General features: G+C 47.0%; 1 long non-coding RNA gene across 2 annotated transcripts; it reads left to right on the top strand.

Annotated features, from left to right (window-relative positions):
• Nucleotides 1-215: 215 nt before the first annotated feature.
• LOC149913424 (uncharacterized) lies at nt 216-3,393 on the top strand. Of its 2 annotated transcripts, none has more exons than XR_016461117.1 (2): nt 216-769; nt 1,415-3,393. It is a non-coding gene; the product is annotated as an uncharacterized LOC149913424 (long non-coding RNA). The 2 variants fall into 2 exon arrangements; XR_016461116.1 differs by having other exon boundaries at nt 216-1,223.
• The last annotated feature ends 9,876 nt before the right edge of the window (nt 3,394-13,269 follow it).

Below are 13,269 nucleotides of genomic sequence, written 5' to 3'. Positions count from 1 at the left end.
AGAGACTGCTGATCAGTTCTTTATTAGAAAAATTTCCATTTTTAGTGAACTTTTGTCATAGGAAATACAGACAAAAATAATAGCTATTTAATAATATATTACAAACTACCAAAATAAAAACATCAGAAGAAAGCTAGAAATTACTTCATCAAAACTTACTATAGGAAGTAGATTAATAATCTGTTAATATATATTCTGCTGGTCGTATCGTCTGATTTCTTGACTGAACAAGCCTACACATGCACTGTGATGCTGAAAATGCTTATCACTATTTATAGACAAGATTATTCCTTCCCTGTCTGTTGAACACGTGGATCGTACCAGTGCAGCTATTGCGGCTGCAGTAGGGGTGGAAGACAAAGGGAGTTTTCTTCATGACAGCAACACCAGCCACTTGCTTCAAGGTGTATAAATGTTGAGGAGATGGAGAACACTTGCTGTCAGAAATCATGGCAGCTGTACAGAATCTAGTTGTATTTTGGGGATGGTTCTTGTAACCAGTTGATTTTAAGACACTGTCCTACTCAAGAGTACTTTAGAGTGCATGATAGAAGAAAGCTGGGAAAATGCTTCTCCTTACTATTTTTCACTTGCAGATTCTTTCTTTAGGGATTCTTTCCAAAAGGAGATTTTGGGGATTGAGGCAGTTGAAGAAAGAGTGAAGCCAGGGGGCAGTCCCTGTGGAGAGGACCCCAGGAACTGAGCTTCCCCACCACTGTCTCAATGAGAAGACAGACGCAGTTCCCATTCCTGCTCTGCATATGGAAAAGTATGGCTGGATTTATTTGTTTGGGTTTTCTTCCTTTCTCTCATTTTGAAGGGGAAAAGCTGGAGCAGGGGGAGCACTACTGGTCCTTTGTTACCTCCATAACCGGTTGGATTCTGCATGTGCTGCAACAGGACAGCATTGCCAGGCTCCTTAACCTGCTGGGGCAGGGTGGGAGCAAAGAGCGTGAACTGCCCTCCTGCCAGCTGCACCTAGTTATGGTTTGCCAGGTCCCTGCTGCCCTGAATTTCACCTGAAAGGTTTGTTCTAGCTGCTTGCAGTAGTAAAATTTAGGGAAGAAATGGAAGTCAAGAGCTAAGGCTCTGCACAATAACTTTGCGTGGATTGAACTGTGGCACCTGAAGACTGTTTCCTGAATAATGCTGGCATTTTGCAGGTGTGTTGGTTTAACCCACTGAACTGATGTCTGTGAGCGCCAGTCTTCTCCACCTGAACAGTAAGAAAGCTGGGGTATGCCCAGAAATTGCAGCAGTTGCTGTGAATACTCTCCCAAATGTTTGTTTCCTTTAGTGGTAGCTAATGACTCAGCACTGTGATATCCTGTCTCTGGCACGATCTGGAACACTGCATCTCTTTGCAGATGTTGGGTGCCCATTTCCATGGACCCTCCTTTCTTTCTCTCCTCAGAAGCAGCACAGTGCGGTTCCCTGCGTTAGGGAGCAGCAGCCAGCAGGCTGCCAGAATGCCAGCTGGGCCTTGCAGCGCGCAAAGGGACGTGTTGGGGATGGACCATCCTTAGCACCACGCAAAAGTGAGTCTCTTCAGTCCTCTGTCATGAAGTATGGAAGAATGCATTTTAAGTATTACTTCTGAGCGGGTGCAGGACTGTAGGGATGTCAGGTAACCATGGTGGAAGCACTGGGGAGGCCGACAGCGGCAGCTGATGGCAGCAGTGTGACAGAAGGCCGTGTATAAGTGGTGGTGCTCAGAGCTGAGTGCATTCCTGAGAAAGGCACTCTTGACTTTATGGCGTTTTCTTTCACCTAGTGATATGTAGAAAGTTAGTGAAGAAAGGAACAACAAGAACAAAAATACCCTACTGCAAGGGCAACTGCATTTGGATATTTACAGCATGCTAGAGCGTTATGTGAGAACCAAGAACTCCGTGACCTGTAGGATGCAATGTCTTCTGAGAGATTATTGGAGGACTTTGTGGACGGAGACGTGTTTAGCTCACTCTGCATCATCTACACTGCCTAAGGAAGTTACACTGCAGTAAGAAAACCATGCTCTCTGAAAGCACAGTTTCCCATTGAGAAGAATTATTTGGCTGACCACCTTGGGGTCAAACTATAAAGCGGATTACAGGGCAAGTACAAGGGGCGAGACAAAAACGCCTAAGGCATGGTTTATTACTTCTCAAAGTAGAAATTAAGAAAGGGTTAGCTGAACTTCTCCCTAGAAATGCCTGTTAGTTTTGCTGGAATCCTTAGTGACTAATTCAGACAGACATCTGTGCTGCAAATGTCTGTAACTGTATGGATAAAGTTTATGATCTGCACGTCCTGTAAAGCTATAGCTACATTGTCTTTGATTTTTACTTAACAGATTGCAATGTCTTGCCTATGCTATATGAATTGCAAAGCTTGCCTGCAAGCTGGATCATCCAGCAGCTTTCACACTCTCCCTTTGTGGAAATGTAATCAACTCATTCAATGGTGGGATCATGAATGAGTCCAACGAGAAGGCAGCATCAACAGTGAAAGTTTGACTATAAACTGAAATAATGAATTACCATGGTTGAAGCTGAACCAGTAGTCCAGTAATAGTTCTATGAAGTCTCAACACCTACCAGATACTTTCTAATGAATTTAAAAGATTCTTAATGATAACTTCATAGTGCATGAGTTGGTTCCTTTACACAGGTTGGTTCTTCCTTAACTTATTCCATACAGGTTTTAGTATCACTCTAGGGATTTTTTTGATAGAAAAGGACTTCTTGAAGGTTATCACTTGTACATTATGCTTTTACATAACGTACAGTGTGGATTTGTTCCTAAGAAAATTGCATGAACAAAACGAGGAACAAATAAACTTTCATTTATTTCTTTCAAATTTTTTTTTTAATATGTATTTGCTGACCAACTTCCACACGGAGCTTTTGATCTCCTTGTTACAGCATGTAGATCATGGGATTAGTCAAGGGAAGACAACCGTATGGAAAAGAAAGGTTTCCCAATGGAAACCTTTTCCACTGGGACAGCCTCAGAGGGTAGGACATATATGTAGACAGCTGGGCCAAGCGTGACAAAAACAACGATGATGTGGGAAACGCAGGTGGAGGTTATTTTGTTCTTTGTTTTGGTGTGTCTGGAGCTTCAGCAAGAGGATTATGTAGGAGATGAGGAGAAGTGCAAAGCACATGACAATGACAACTCCATTGTTGAGGAACATCAGAAGTTCCGCCGTGTAAGGTCAGCACAGGCCAAGTTCGCCAACTGACGCACATCACAGACAAAGTCGTCCAGGACGTTGGGGCCACAGAAGGGGAGCTTGATGGTGAGAGCAAATAGAATGATGCCATGAATGAAGCCACCGCCCCACGAAGCTCCAGCCAGGGCACAGCATACAGTCCTGTTCACAAGCATGGTGTAGTGGAGAGGCTTGCAAATAGCAACGTAACAGTCACAGGCTATGGCCAACAGCAGGAAAGCTGCTGCTGCTCCCAGGAAGTGAAGAAACAAAGGCTGGGTCAATCAGGCCTTGTAGGAGTTGATCTTAGGATTTGAGAAAAAGTCAGCCAGCATTTTGGGTGGGGTCACAGAACAGTAGCAGATATCCAAGAATGCCAGATTAACCAGGAAAAAATGCATGGGTGATCCCAGCTGGGAATCCCCCTGAATTGTGAGAATGATAAGGATGTTGCTTGGGAGAATTATGATGTAGAACAGGAGGAAGAAGAAGAAGGGAATTGACTGGACTTTGTGGGATTGAGACAATCCTAGCAGAATAAACTCTCTAACTACAGTTTTCATGCTCCATTTTGACTCTTGCAAGCCCTGAAAAAGACAGCAATAAACACACAATGCCAATATGTTGCAATATTTAGCAACTTAGGCTACGCTTAGGCTACTGAAAATGCACATCCTGTGACCGTTACCTGGTTTTATGGAGGACCACATCCCTGTATGTAAAGGAATATCAGATTTATTGGGCCATACCATACGGCAGGCCACCATTAACCATTCTATTATTGAATGGTTTTCATCATTATATTGATTACCTGCATATAATCTCTGTCTAAGAGCAGGATGGACGGTCATTGTGGCCAATTTGGCTATTTCCAGGCCATTCACCAGAACACTTTCTGCCCCAGAATCCCATAGTCTTAATAACCAAGCCGGCACACTTTCTCTAGGTTTCTGCCTGAATCGTTGGACTAAGTCCATCAGTTCTGTTGCCGTGTACGGTTGGGCTGTTACGTGCAAGTGGGTTTGAGCAGGGGGCCACTGATCAGGCGGCACCCCTGCTGGTCTGTCCTGTACCTTTTTTGTTTTTTGAGATATAACAGGACGGACTTCTAGTGCGTCCGTCAAAATTGGGGATTCAAGATTCGATTTAGATGGTTTATTTTCCTGATCAACACAGTCCGTTGATTCAGGAGCCTGGTCATTGTTTATTGAAATACTACGAACTTGACCTATTGGAAGACATAGAATTGGTTTTTTTTTCCTGTTAATAGGCCAAGTTCCTGCTCTAACTTTTCAATACGATCTTTTAAAAGTTCATTTTCATTCACTGAAGTATTATTCCTTATTTCGGCATTGTTTAAAGCATTTAATAGTGGCCATGCCACTGTAGAAGCAGCTAATTGTCTTTCTCTAGTGACTAATATATCTTTGCCTAGTCCCTGAAAGTAATCCGCTAGGCGATATGGGGAAACGTTTCCCACAACACGTAGGGGACCCATTTTTCAATGATAGTTGCCAATTCATAATAAGGGGATCCCGCAAATCCTGGGATCTGCCCTGGAATTGTTTTATCTAGGGGGGTAGTGTTCTCCCCCTTGAACCATTTACAGAAATTCCAAAGAAAGGACATAGTGTAAGTTTCAGTATATTCAGCTTGCCTGCCTGGCTCGCCAAGTGTATAATTAATGAAAATTATATAAAGGAATATTATATAATTTAATAATATTAAGATGTTATAGTAATGAAATAAGCAAGAGAGTTAGGCACAGCGAGACAAAGAGAATAAATAGAAGGCTCACCCGTGTCGTGGGCTCGCTCAGGAAAGACCAGTGGAGTGGATCTTCCGAAGAGAGAGAGAGAGATCCTTCCCCCCTGGTAGTCAGCTCTTGAATGGGTCTAGGAGAGGTGCAGCCAGGCTCCACCCCTTCCTGCAGCACAGGTGAATTGCTTTCACCTGTGCTCCCAGGGCTGCCTCATTGCTCGCCTCAGGTGACTAATCAGAGGTTCAGGCCGTGACTCAGCAGTTCCCATACACTGAAGTAATCTACCTGGACTTGTGCAAGGCTTTGATATGGTCTCACTCCATATCCTTATCTCTAATTTGGAGATACGTGGATTTGAAAAGTGGATTAGTAGCTGGCTGTATGATTGCAGCCTGAGGGTTGTGGTCAGCAGCTCTGTGTCCAGGTGGAGGCTAACAATAAGTGGTTATATTAAGGAATCCCTCAGGGTTCCATCTTGGGACTGCTGTTTTTAATATCTTTGTTGGTGATCAAATAAATTCTTCACTGTGGGGGCTGTCAGGCACAGGAAGAGGTCCCCCAGAAAGGTTTTGGATTGCCCCATCCTTTGAGGCATTCAGGGCCAGGGTGGATGTGGCTCTGGGCAACCTGATCTACTGCATGACAACCCTTCCCATGGCAGAGGGGTTGGAACTGTATGATCTTTAATATCGCTCCAACCTAAACCAGTCTATGATTCTCTGAATCTAACTCGGTTCAGTTGGTCAATCTGGGACCCAAATAAATATCTGTATAAACATGCCAAGGCACCCTAACAGCCTAACACAAGTGCACGTGGCTGGCACAGGATGGATCCCCTTCCACCCCAGTGCAAGGAGAAAGGATGAGGAAAAGCAGACAGGTTCTCAACGCCTTTTTTACATCTGTCTTTAATAGTCAGGCCCGTTATTCTCAGGGTACTCAGCCCCCTGAACTGGAAGACAGGGTGGGGAGCAGAATAAACCCTCCACAATTCAGAATAAAACAGCACGTGACCTGCTGCTCCACCCGGGCTGTCACACATCTGTGGGATTGGACTGGATCCACCTGAGGGTACTGAGGCAGTTGGTGGACGTGGCATCCTAGCAGCCCTAATCAATCAGGGAGTTCCCAGGTGACTGAATACTTGCTAATGTGGTGCCCATCTACGAGAAGGATCATCCTGATGTCCTCCTATGACTACATACCCACCTGGTGGATGAGATGCTGTGGGTGGAAGCTACCTGGACTGGAGCAAAGCCTCTGACACCGCCTCCTGTAGCATTCTCCTGGAGAAGCTGGCAGTCCATGGCTGGGATGGGTACACTCTTTGCTGAGTAAAAAACTGCTAGGAGGGCCAGGCCCAGAGAGATCCAGATGGAGTCCAGTTCTGAGAGGCGTTCCTCAGGGGTCGGCGCTGCAGCCTGTCCTGTTCAGTGTATTCACTGACGAGTCGGATGAGGGAATTGGGTGCACCCTCAGTAAGTTTGCAGATGACACCAAGTTAGGAGGAAGCGTCCCACAGACGGACTGAGATAGGCTGAATCACTGGGCTGACTGCAACTGCATGAGTTTTAAGAACGTCAAGAGCTGAGTGCTGCTTTTCGGCTACAGAAACCCCAGGCACCGTCACTACAGGCTTGGGGCAGAGCGGCTGTAAGGCTGCACGGACGAAAAGGGTCTGGGGTGCTGGTGACAGCCGGCAGTGCCCTCCAGTGGCCAAGGAGCCCAATGGCAGCCTGAAATGGGGCAGTCAGGAGCGGGGATGCGATCGTCGCTGTGATTTGCCAGTGGCCCCAGGGGATCTAAATTGCTAGCGGTTGTCCTTGTCCCATCAACTGCAGCCCAGCCCAGCCCAGCCGCTCCCTACAAGAAGACATGGCGGCCCTGGAGTGTATCCACAGAGGGGCACCAAAGCTGGGAGGGGTCTGGAGCGCAAGACTTAACGGGGAGTGGGAGAGGGAGCTGGGATGGTTCCGTGTGGAGAAGAGGAGGCTCAGGGCAGACCTTATCGCTCCGTCCAGCTACCTGGAGGGAGGTTACAGTGAGATGGGACCTCTTCTCCCAGGTAAATAGCAATAGGACTACGGGGAATGGCCTCACATTGCACCATGGGAGGTTCAGATTGGATATTAAGAAAAGTTTCTCCCAGAAGGGGTGGCGAGGCATTGGCACAGGCTGCCCAGGGAAGCGGTGGAGTCTCTGGAGGTGCGTAAGGAAAGGGTAGCTGTGGTACTTCAGGACAGGGTTTGTTGGGCAGTGTTGGTGGCAGGTGGATGGTTAGACTGGATGAGCTTTCCAACCTTAATGATTCCGTGATTCTCCTCTCAGTACCTTACGTTCGCAGAAGTAGCACTAAATATACCGTGGATCTTTCTAAAGTGCAGAAGGTTACAGTGAGCTGTGTCTGTTCCATAATGTTCTTCCATTGGCTCTGGAGCATCGTTCTCCAATTGATGTGGATCCAGGGTGGATCCAGGGTGTCCCTTAAGGAGACCTGCATAGGCAGGAAGAGCAGTTGCTTAATCTGACACTGCATGGACAACGTGACTGCCCATCTCCCCAGCCCTGTCTGCTTAATGCCACCTGGCACTTGCCTTGCTTTTCCTTACATCAGACTTCTCTTCTAAAGTCTGCACTGAATGTTTCAGATCCTTTGTAGCAGCTGCCACCTGCTCTCCTCAGAGGACACGGGTGCAGAAGGGTTTCTCTTACCTTTAAACAAAGAACAGTAAGCGTAACAAAGCGTAACACAGGTTACCAAGAAATAGAACGTACTCCTCAGCTGTATGCCTCCACTGAAGTTCTCCTTCCCAAAAGATAACTGTACAAGAAATATGTCACGTACATAGATAGGAAATGATAAATATTAATATGAAAGGCATATTAATTAAACAGTTAGCTGGCTAAGGACACAGTGAGACAAACTGCTAAGGAGGGACAAACATTAGCTCCCTGAAACTCAAAGAACTGCACTCATTAAAAGGGCTATAAATGATCAGAGATTAAGGGGAGAGGAAATTGGGATAACAATAGAAACTGCAAAGGTTGAGACAGGCAGCTGGAAAGGTGGCTTCCAACGTGGTCAGCCTAATCAGGGCAGGTGGAAATACCTGTAAAATGAGGGCAGTTACATGCACAGAATGAGAGAGAGTTGTCAGTGCAAGAACAGCGGAAGATTGGTATTTCTTTCCATACAGTGAATATCCATCCTGAAAGGTCACGTTTTCTCATGATAGAAATTCCACTTATTGTGTGCGTGTTTCACTGACAGGATTGAACCAGGGCAGCTCATGAGGAGGTGCTGAGTGTTTGAAAAACACTGAAGATGACTTCAGGTTTTCAAGCAGAGCTCCACCGTGTGACCACAAGCAGCCGGTGCCATCTCGAGAGGCCCTGGTGTTCCTGAGGTACCTGCCTGGGACTAACAGTTGTCAGAGAGAACCTGCAGGAGACCAGAACCCTTTGGGACTACAGATGGAGCCTGGAAGGAGAGCCCCAAGGGATCTGATTGCTAGCAGTTGTCTTTGTCCCTGTACTGCAGCCCAGCCCGGCACACTAAATCCTCCCCCCCACAATAAGACAGTGGATCGTTGGGGATGATCCACAGTTGAAGTGGCCACTGGAATCCAAGAAACTCTTCCTGGTTCTTAGTAGATATCCAGATATCCACGAAACGTCCTGGATTATCTGTGGCAAACTCAGACTGAAAGAGTCGAGTGCAGGTCACGCCAAGTAACTGTGGTAGAATCCATTATTTGGGGAGAACATCTCCTTCCAGCTAGGGAAGTTAAGTGGAACAGTGTGAAAAGATCCATCCGGCCAGTCCTCTGAGTAAGGGAAAATCAAATGTATTGTGCTATAGTGGCAGAAGGCAAACATTATTGGACTGTGCCTCAATTTACTAAAAGCTGTCTAATCCACTTAACCTATGAGCAAAAACAAATGGTCTAAGCGGAGTGAAGGACACTGATTTGTGACGTAACATGAGGAAGACAGTAGATTGCTGATGTAAGAACTGTCATGCTTGTGCCCTGACCAGTGCTGATTATGCTGGAGTAAAAGCCTCAGGCCAGCACCAGTGTACCGAAGGCCCAGGGGAATGACTGCAGATTGACTTTGCAGGACTCCAGCCCACGACAGCTCAGAGCAACAAATGCATCTTGGTATTAGTAGTTCCTTTTTGCAACGGGGCAGTAGCAATTTATCCCTTGACAAATGCCAGTGCTGAGAAACCAAAGGCTCTACAATATCGTTCGTATAACTCTATGTGTAGAGAAAATGGCTTTGATCCAAAAAGCTAATAGTATAGACAGATAACAGAGAAGGCAGAATACCAGAAGGCATGCCACAACAGCAAAACGACACATCAGTGACAATGAGCTTGTCTTTCTCTGTTTATTTCAAATGTGTTTTTTTCTCTCTTCTGCATTGATTGCCATATTGTAGAAAGGATTGAAGGGAATAAAAAGCTAAATATATTAGAATATATAGAATATATAGATAGATAGATAATATATAGATATAGATAGATAATATAGATTATATAGATAATATAGATAGATAATATAGATAATATATAGAATATATATATTAGTCGGGAAGAAAATGAATGTAAGCAACCTCAAAAACACTTCTTTATTTTTCGCATAAGCTTGACTTAGTAAAAGGTGCTCCTTTTCTGTAGGTATGAAACAACGGATACACCAGGAAATTTTGGCTGACCTCCCCAGATCACAGCCTTTAAAGGGATCATTAATTGCAATGGAGAAAGATTTTGGTGGGCTACATCAAGGGGAAAATGAAAAAGCTTTGTTAGGATTATAAAGCACCAGGACTACAGCACCCTCTTATGGCTTCAATTCAAATGGACTGGGTGCCCTGCCACTAGCTGGGAGGGCGGGTAGAAGGCAAGGCCAAGTGAGGAGGAATTGAAGGAAGAATGGAGGGAGGGATGGAGGGAAGAAGAGATGGAGGGAGAGGGAAGCAGAGGGCAGGGGCTGCAGCTGCCCCACAGGGAGAGTGCAGGAGGGACAGAATGCATCCAAACGGCACCAAAAGGAGTCAGAAATTGTGCTGAGGGCTCCAGAGGACACTGGGTGCTACCTCTGGTGGGCTGTCCCCCCCAGCGTCACTCAGTGCCATCTCCTCGACTTCAGTAATGTGTTCAACCCACTGGATATCACAGAATCGTGGAATAATGGAGTTACTGCAGGGATAATGGGTACACATGGACAAAAGGACAAAGGGACTGATGGATGCAAGAATAGAGGCACACACAGACGCAGGACCTTTGCTGGGGGTGTTTATTGGTGTTTCTTTATGGGAAAACGGACTGTGTTCTTTCAAAGATCTGGTGGCGATATGCAGGGATGATCAAGTCCTTATGGAACATGGTGGGGACAGCACCAGTGTTTCATCCTGAAAGTCAAAGTGCAGGCGGTGACCTTATGGTCACTTTATTTGGTCTGTATGGCACCAGAACCCTTTGTGTTCTTTGGGTGACCTTATGGGGTCCTTATGGTACCACGACGATCACCTGCACCTTACAGGGATGGCACTGTTCTTCTTGGATCCTTTTTGATCTCCTCCACACCTCCCAGTCCAGAGGGATTTGGGGTCCCCCCACAGCCCAGGACCCTGCAGGATACAGGGGTCCCCCAGTGTCACTCACCTTGATAGGAAGATTCACAACCACGGGATCTGGGAGCGCCAGCAGAGGGGGAAGGGAATGGGAGTTCCGCTTTCCTCGTAGCAACTTAAGCTGCAGTGGGAGAAATGAGGAGATCCCAGTGGGCACCAGAACCTCCTCAAAAACCACTGAGGACCTGGGGCTCCCCAAATGGGAGGCACCTCCTGAGGGCACCGTAGTACTCACTCCTAAATCAAAAGCTCCGCTTGCTCCCACCTCGAAGTCATCCAGGAGCTGAGGAAGGAGGATGAGGGACAGTTTGGGTTGGAGTTAATAGGAAAGCATATGGCAGCGGGTGATGCCTTCGCAACAACCCCATATGGCCTCCCCTTGGTCTTAAAGCGAAAATCCCTACTGGTTCCCACAGACCCAATTGCTTCCACATGTCATCTGGAGTCCCTGGAATGTGGGGATCGGCTGGGGGTGGAGACCAGAAGGTGGAGATCCAAAGAAGGAAACAAGGGGACCCAAGAAGGGGGGCCGAGAGGATCCAAGGAGAGGGGACAGAGGGGACCTAAAGAGGAAACCCAAAGAGAAGAAACCAAGAAGACCCAAAGAAAGGGAATCAATAGGACTCACAAAGAGGAAACCAAGTGAACCCAGGGACCCAAAGAGAAGGAACCAAAGGAACCCAAAGCGAGGAAACCAAGGGGACAGAGGGGACCCAAAGAGCAGGAAGCAAGGGAACCCAAGGAGAAAGTGGTTGCGAGCCAGCCCGTTACCAAGAACCCGTCTGCACACCCTAGCCTGTGCCTGGAGGCACATGGAGGCGAGGAGCAGGAGCACGATGACAGCAACTGCTTTCATCTTCCACTGTACGCTGGGAGCTGGGTGAGGCTGCAAGAAGCCAGGACTGCATTTATTCTCTTGGGACCCCCCTCAGGTTCCCAAATGCCCCTGGGCTTGGCAGAGTCCCCTGGCACAGGCTGAGCCTGGCATGCAGCCAGCCCCTACCTTGGCTCCAGGGCATGGGAAGGAGCCAGGGATCAGGGGAAGGGCACTAAGTGCTGGGAACCCAATGGCACCGAGCCCCAAAGGGGGGAATCCTAATATCATGCCCGAATCCCAGAGTCCTATTGTCCTAGAATCCCAGAAGAACTGAAGTTGGAGAAGACCTCTAAGAACATCAAGCCCAACCAAGGATGTGCCATGCCATTGTCCCTGCACCTACTCCCCAGCACCACAAGCCCGGGGCCCAGCAGGGTGACATGATGCAGATATGGTGACATGTCACAGGTTGTGGGTTTAGCGGTGGAATTGGCAGCACTGAGTTAATGGTTGGATGACCTGAGAGGTCTTTTCCAAGTTAAAAGAAGCCATGATTCCATGCTCAGCTGCTGGCTGAGCAGCCTGAGAACCTCGGACCCCATCACACTTTACGTTTCAGCATTGTACAGTCACAAAGAACTTAGGATTCCTTTTTAGATATCATCAAACCAGCAAAGAGGGTTTTCCTGAGTGGAACCTTTAATGTGAAGTTACTACCAAGTATCACCCACCTGCTTTGCCTTGTTGCCTATCATAGGCGTGGCGACCTGGTTCGGGAACGGCACGGCGACCAATCCCAGGTCGCTCGGTCCATCGGCTCGCTGACACCAATGTGGTGGACGGCAAATGGCGTTTATTGGCAGGAAAAACAGCCTTATATAACCTGGGCACTGAACGCTATTGGCTATTGGGAGGGGGACCCTGTCTTCCCGTACAACGCGATATCTTCCGGGCGCCAGACCCTCACTACCACATGCCTTTATCTTAAAAACAGTCTTCACCTCACCTAAGTGTGATGTCAGTCTGTATTTAAATACAGCAAAACACACAGCACTGATAAGCTCCCTGACAAACGCTGCAGAGCAGAAGCAGCCCAAAGAAAACTCTTCCAGCTGACTGCTCTCTGGGCAATTTCCAAAGCAGACATTCAAGTGATCTTTTCAGAGCACAGCAGCTCTCTTATCGATGGGAAACGTCCCACAAGGCCGTGACCAGCTATCCATTCTGCCAGACATAACACTCAAAATTAGCACACCGCTTTTCCTTGAGGAACCGTTGAGCCATTTACAGTTCTGAGCCATTTATCAGTGTTTTATTATTTCTTTTCATCTGGATAAAACAAGAGTCACTTTCTTTGAAGCCATGACAGGAGGCTGGACCATCACGGGAACAAAACCAGTAGGACACCTTTTGTTCTGCTGAAACTCAGACACACAGCCCAGTGACTCCAAACCCCAACACAAATTTTTGATTGCCTGACTGCGTGTCCTAAGGACAAATTGTCACGATGCAGATTTCTGGATGTAACGTGGTGACTCCTGATGTTGGTTATGAGCAGAAAATACATGACGTGTCTCCTGATGAGACTGTAGGGGTCTTGTCACACCCAAGTGACTCCTTGACTTTATAGTTCTACGATACTGTGATTCTGTGATTCTGTGGTTCCATTATTTGTTCATTCTATGAGTCTAAGACCCCACGATTCTGAGATTTCAAAGATCTAAAAGTCATGGTCTTTGGGTTTTGCAGCAGTAAATGACAAGGAAACCCAGCTGCCACTGCCAGATTTTTATTCACTCCTGATCTCCTGCTTGGCAACAAGGGCGCTGAGTGGACACTGCCAGGGATGCG

The sequence above is a fragment of the Phasianus colchicus genome, chromosome 37 (genome assembly GCF_987193195.1).
Source record: "Phasianus colchicus chromosome 37, bPhaCol1.hap1.1, whole genome shotgun sequence".
Lineage (NCBI taxonomy): Eukaryota > Metazoa > Chordata > Aves > Galliformes > Phasianidae > Phasianus > Phasianus colchicus.
Note: the sequence above shows the minus strand (reverse complement) of the source record. Positions and strands in the feature narration are given on the sequence as shown.